The 6731-nt window shown below is 43.4% G+C and overlaps 2 pseudogenes; both read right to left on the bottom strand.

Annotated features, from left to right (window-relative positions):
- Positions 1-876: 876 nt before the first annotated feature.
- LOC112914379 (actin-like) lies at positions 877-1763 on the bottom strand (annotated as a pseudogene).
- Positions 1764-5319: 3556 nt separating this feature from the next.
- LOC112914378 (ribulose-phosphate 3-epimerase-like) lies at positions 5320-6503 on the bottom strand (annotated as a pseudogene).
- Positions 6504-6731: the final 228 nt, after the last annotated feature.

The following is a 6731-nucleotide window of genomic DNA, read 5'->3' as shown; positions in this document are numbered from 1 at the left end:
TCAACTGGGGGGACAAAAAACAGGTGCCGTGACGGCAGAACATTCAAAATAAAACAAAAAGAACAAGTATTAAGGCAAAAATTTTTAAAAATTTGGACTACATAATTTACACAAAAGCAATTCTATCACCCTCCCCGGGGTGTGAACTTGGGGGAGGACAGGCCCTTCTCTGCAGGGAGAAACGGGGTGGCTTTTGGGAAGGCAAAGGACTTCCTGTAACAATGCATTTCATGATATTTGGAATGACTATTAAAAAAAAAGAAAGAACAATGTACAATCAAAGTCCTTGGCCACATTGTAGAACTTTGGGTATGTTTGCTCCAACCCACTGCTGTCACCTTCACTGTTCCAGTTTTTAAATCCTGAGTCAAGGGCAGCCCGGTGGCGCAGTGGTTTAGCGCCGCCTTCAGTCCAGGGCGTGATCCTGGAGACCTGGGATCGAGTCCCACATCGGGCTCCCTGCATGGAGCCTGCTTCTCCCTCTGCCTGTGTCTCTGCTTCTCTCTCTCTCTATGTCTCTCATGAATAAATAAATAAAATCTTAAAAAATAAAATAAATAAAAAATAAATAAATCCTGAGTCAAGCGCCAAAGAAACCAACCCAAAACAAAACAAAAATTAAAAATCCAAAAACAGGGATCCCTGGGTGGCGCAGTGGTTTGGCGCCTGCCTTTGGCCCAGGGCATGATCCTGGAGACCCGGGATCAAATCTCACATCGGGCTCCCGGTGCATGGAGCCTGCTTCTCCCTCTGCCTGTGTCTCTGCCCCCCCCCCTCTCTCTCTCTCTCTATCATAAATGAATAAAAAAATAAAATATAAAAAAAAAATTTAAAAAAAAATCCAAAAACAAAATAAATAAATAAATAAATAAATAAATAAATAAATAAAGCCATGCCAATCTCATCTTGGTTTCTGCGCAAGTTAGGTTTTGTCAAGAAAGGGTGTAACGCAACTAAATAGCAGTCTGCCTGGAAGCATTTGCGGTGGACGATGGAGGGGCCGGACTCGTCGTACTCCTGCCTGCTGCTCCACATGTGCTGGAAGGTGGACAGTGAGGCAGGATGGAGCCCCCAGCCCACACAGAGTACTTGCGCTCAGGGGGTGCGATGATCTTGATCTTCATTGTGCTGGGTGCCCTGGCAGTTATCTCCTTCTGCATCCTGTCAGCAATGCCGGGGTACATGGTGGTCCCACCAGACAGCACTGTGTTGGCATAGATGGGCACTGTGTGTGGGGCACCATGTGGGTGACTCCGTCACCGGAGCCCATCACGATGCCAGTGGTGTGGCCAGAGGCGTACAGGGACAGCACAGCCTGGCTGGCCACATACATGGCTGGGGTGTTGAAAGTCTCGAACATGATCTGGATCATCTTCTCACAGTTGGCCTTGGGGTTCAGGGGGGCCTCGGTCAGCAGCACCGGGTGCTCCTCGAGGTCACACGCAGCATGTTGTAGAAGGTGTGGGGCCATGTTGTCCCAGTTGGTGACGATGCCATGCTCGATGGAGTACTTGAGGGTCAGGATGCCTCTCTTGCTCTGGGCCTCATCGCCCACGTAGGAGTTCTTCTGGCCCATGCTCACCATCACGCCCTGGTGCTGGGGGCGCCTCACGATGGAGGGGTCCTATGAGGTAGGCATTATTATTCCTTTTTTATGGATGAGGAAACCGAGGCTCAGGAAGACAGAGTAACTAGCCCAAAGTCACCCAGCTGGAAAGTATTGAAGCTGAATTTTGAGACCACTCCAAAGTCTGGATCCTCCCCATGATGCCATCTGCCTCTCACATTCAACTCCTACTCACACACCCAAGACTTGTATATGGGCTTATAGCTGGTGACATTGCCCCCCCCCCCCCCCCCATGAACTACTATTGAACCAAGTCTTCCTGTCTTGTCTATGTGCAGTTGATTTATTGAAGTCCTTTTTTTAAACAAGGATTTTATTTATTTATGCCAGAGAGAGAGAGAGAGATAGTGAGAGAGAACACAAGCAAGGGGAGGGGCAGAGAGAGAGGGGAAGCAGGCTCCCTGCTGAGCTGGGAGCCCAAAGTGGGGCTGGATCCCAGGAACCCAGGATCACGACCTGAGCCAAAGGCAGATGCTTAACTTACTGAGCCGCCCAGACACCCTGATTTATTGAAGTCCTATGCAGTATAGGACTTGGGCTATGTGGAATAATGGGAAGAATATGGACGTGGGAGCAGGACAGACCAGCACTAGGTTCTGGTCCTGCACTTGACTCTGTCAACTCTGGGCTCGACACTGTAAGCCCAATTTTCTTCAACTGCAAAACATCACATCCTTACAGTGTTGCGGTGGGATGAAATGAAGGCACACTTGAGCCTCTGGGAGAACACCAAGTACGGCGCCGCCTACGCCTCTAAGTCACCTTCTCCTACCCTGAGCCTCATGTAATTTCGATTTGGGTTTCTCCTCCCTGCCAGCACACTTTGGGTCTCATCAGCCATGCAACGGAAGGGCTATTCCTCCAGCTGCTCCCAAGTAAGGATGGCACCTTACATTCTTTTTTTTTTTTTTAAGATTTTATTTATTCATTCATGAGAGACACAGAGAGAGAGGCACAGGCAGAGGGAGAAGCAGGCTCCATGCAGGGAGCCTGACGCGGGACTCAGTCCCAGGACCCCAAGATCATGCCCTGGGCCGAAGGCGGCACTAAACCACTGAGCCACCCGGGCTGCCCGGCACCTTACATTCATAATGTATGGCTACTAACAGTCATCCAACTCATTGAAAAAATATTGAACACAATGCACCATCCTCCACCCTCCTAATGAACCTTTCATTCAGGGCTCAGGTGAGCTATTCATCCTGTGGGGAGCCCCTGCCCCATCATTGCTACCCCAGGTGCCTGCATCTCCACATACCACAATTCCTTGTGATCACCAGTTGGGGTGTCCTTGATGCAGATCAACTGTCAGCATCCTGAGGATGGAGGTTGGGTCACACAATCCTTCTGTCTCAGGCACACAGCCCAGCACCTACCTGGTATATAGTAGACATTTGGAAAATACTAGTATATGAATTTAAAGTTTAATAAGTTAATAAGTTAATAAGCTTGAATTTATGAATAAATTCCAAGGCAAGAAATAATATTCATGGAGGATTTCATGAGGAATGTACAGTTCCTCTCTTAGTAATTATCAGACTTGGCTATATATTAGAATCATTTGGAAGCTGAAGAAAGTCAGCCTCTCTGTTGGTGGGGTCTTATATTGGTATCTTGCAAAAGTTCCCCAGAGTTTTCTAATGTGCAGCCGAGGTTGGAAACCACTGCTCCAGAGAATCTACACTCTACCACTGGGGAATAGCTCACATATCCTGGTATACCATTTTGGCCCCACAAGAAAGTATGCCCCTATTGAATTCTACTGGGGCTTTCTGCCCAGCTTGAGTGACCCTATGCTGTGTTACTGGAGTTACGGTAACGAGCTAGACCCCTATAGGAAGATGCACAGGAGAGATTTCTGTTGGGCATTAGTACCAAGAAGAGCTGCAATTCTTCGGAGCATCCAGTTCCTTTTCATCTTGTGGATTCTGGGAATCATTTAATTAACACTCTTTCCAAGCTGATAGCAGCTGCTGGAAAGCTCATGGCCAAAGTCATGGTCCACCTTTATCACCTGTACAGAATTTTATAGTATATGTATCCTGTGCTGACTTTATTTTCTGTCCTTTTAGCCTCCTTTACTCATTTTTTCTAATTTTTTTTAGTTGAGATATAATCCTCATTCCAAAAAATTCACTTTTTTGTAGTTTAATTGTACATTTGTTATTTAAAAAAATATTTTATTTATTTATTTGAGAGAGAAAGAAAGCAAGAGAGAGAACAAGCATGCATGAGGTGAGGGGCAGACTCCCTGCCTAGCAGGGAGCCTGATATGGGGCTCTATCCCTGGACCCCAGGATCATGACCTGAGCCTAAGGCAGTTGCCCAACTAACAGAGCCACCTAGGCATCCCTGTACATTTATTTTTTTTTTAAAGAAAACAAAAGCCAGACAAACCCAAGTTGTCTAGGCAAATAAGCTCAAATATTTTGGTCATGTCTGACATTTTAATCTTCTATGTATGTCTTTTAATTAAAGTTATTTCTATATGCCTCATGTTATCTGATGTGATTAAACACCACCTATTCAGGGCACAAAGCTTTTCTAAGTCAAAACAGAAACCAACAAATTTTTACATTATAGTATAGAAACAAACAAGCAAGCTCTAGTCTATGCAGAAGTGTTAATGTTCTTATTTTTCAAACCTTATTTTTCAATAAGTAGCCCAAAGAAGTTTAATGACACTGGTCTCCCGTTTCTTTTTCGGTATATGTAATATATAACAAGAGAATTTGCAAGAATGAAGTAGTGGATACATATTTGTTGTCAAAGTATAATTTGGGACACAATTTTAAATATTTAGTTTACAGATTAACTTTGTACCTTGTCATGTTTTGGCCTATCTGGTCTTTGTGGGATTGATATGATACATATACTTGGGGTCAAAATCCATAGTATCCAGAATGTTCTCAGCCATCTGGTTCCACTACAGGGTAAAATTAGACTGGTAATAAGACAATGTTACATAAAAGAGGCTTCCTTTGCCTAATCTATTTCCCAAGGGCTCCATTTATAAAGAGTACAAATCAGAAATCCTGTGCTCTACTGGATTCTTTCCCTGGTATCAGTTTGTTGTTGAGTTTTAGTTTCTTCAATTTTTTACATGGGGTCAAAAGTACCTGTCCTACCACTCATAAGAGTGATTTTGGATTTAATGAGATTATATCGAAGTACTATATAGGCTACAAAACATAAACTTTTATAATGACAGCTACTTTGTATTGAGCATCCTCAGTTCAACTATCCTACAATTCTGGGAATAGTAGTGGAAGCTTTACATGTAGGACACTCTCTCTTAATGCTCAACACAACCCTGCATGGTTATTATAATTATATTCAATGTATAAATCAGTTAACAGATACTCAAAGAGGCTAGTTGATTTGATTTGCTAAAGTTGAATAGTTGGAAAAGAGAAGAGTCCAGATTCAACTCAATATTACTTCCAAATAGAGGCTTTCCTTTCCTTTTGGCTTGGAGCAAGCGCATTATTTCACATCCTTAAGAATAGTGAGTAAGAAGAGAGATAGATGGGGATCAGTGTATAACCTGTCCCTCCAGCAGAGCTAACAAACACATTGATAAAATCTATATTTGGACTTTAAAGCAGGCCACCTGAAATCCCTGGGCTTCATACACTGTTTTTACAGTTTTTATGTATCAAATACAAGGTACAAAGTAAAAAAGAGATGTTTAAGAAGCAGTAATACAGTATGCCATCTTAGCCTGATTCAAACCTAGATTTTTCACAAGTTCCGTTCTAGTCATTGTCACACACATACACTCAAATCAATAAGGACACAAAACAGGAATAAGGACTTCTTTTGCTTTGGAATCAAGAAATGAGAAGATTTAAAATGCAGAAAAAATACATTTTTTCATCGGAGCTAGTAGGCCATCATTAGGCATTAAGACACATTTTTTGTTTATAAACTTAATACAGCCATATTTTTACTTTATAAAAATCAAGTCTCCCAGTAAAAATGTTATTTTGCCACACTAATCTTTAAATTCCATCACTAAAAATACACACCAATTCCTAATCTCTTGGAACATTCTGCAGAACAGATTTTAGCCACTAGAATGAATAGCTGCTCAGGAAAACAGCACTGTTTCAACTGTGATAGAATTTGGTAGTCCATATTCTTGTCTTCCAGTAAAAGATTTCATGAGCATAAACATTGGACTCCTTGTGGTTTCATCGATCGAGAGAATGGTTCTGAGCAGCTTCTGAGCAAACATTTCTTAACAGGTTGATCACAGACTTGGGGGCATCACTCCTCATAATGGCACTGCCAGTCACAATCAGGTTAGGTTCTGTCTCTGAACATTTACGGATAGTGTCAGAACCTACTCCACCACCGATTTCCATGTCCAAGGACAGGAACTGAGTCTTCAATCAATGAACCTTTGACAGCATATCTTCCATGAATTTCTGCCCTCCAAACCCAGGTTCCACTGTCATAACCAAGGCCATATCTATCTGATTAGCCCATGATGCCAAATACTCAACTGTAGTTCCTGGTTTGATGGCAAGGCCAACCTTCATTCCATTCTCCTGAATGTCTATAATCGAAGCCCTGGGTTCTCGGTGGCCTCAAGATGTATATTGCTTGGCTCCTGCTACAGCCCTTGGTTTTACCCACTGTTCCAGCCTGGATACCATCATGTGCATATCAAAGACACAGTCCTGGCCTAGTTGCTTTTGGAGGTTTTCTACCACAGGATGTCCAAAGTGATGCTGGGAACAAAATGCCTGTCCATTATATCCAGGTGCAAATAATCAGCCCCAGAGTCCAGCATCTGGAGGCACTCAGCCCCTAAATTGGCCAAATCGCTGTTAAGGATGGATGAGCCAGTCTTGCAGCCAGACGCCATGGTGCTGGTTCCTAAGAGCAAGTTACCCCCCAGCCCCCCCCCCATAAGACAAAAGTGTTGCCCTGACTGGCTACGCTGTTTTATCTCCTTCTTGATAGAGTCTTCCGGACTAAAATCCTCTCTTTTAGTTTATTTTTTTTTAAGATTTTATTTATTTATTCACGAGAGACACACAGAGAGAAGCAGAGACATAGGCAGAGGGAGAAGCAGGTTCCCTGTGGGGAGCCC

Source organism: Vulpes vulpes, chromosome 5, assembly GCF_048418805.1.
Source record: "Vulpes vulpes isolate BD-2025 chromosome 5, VulVul3, whole genome shotgun sequence".
Taxonomy (NCBI): Eukaryota; Metazoa; Chordata; class Mammalia; order Carnivora; family Canidae; genus Vulpes; species Vulpes vulpes.
This window is presented reverse-complemented; position numbering and strand designations above follow the sequence as displayed.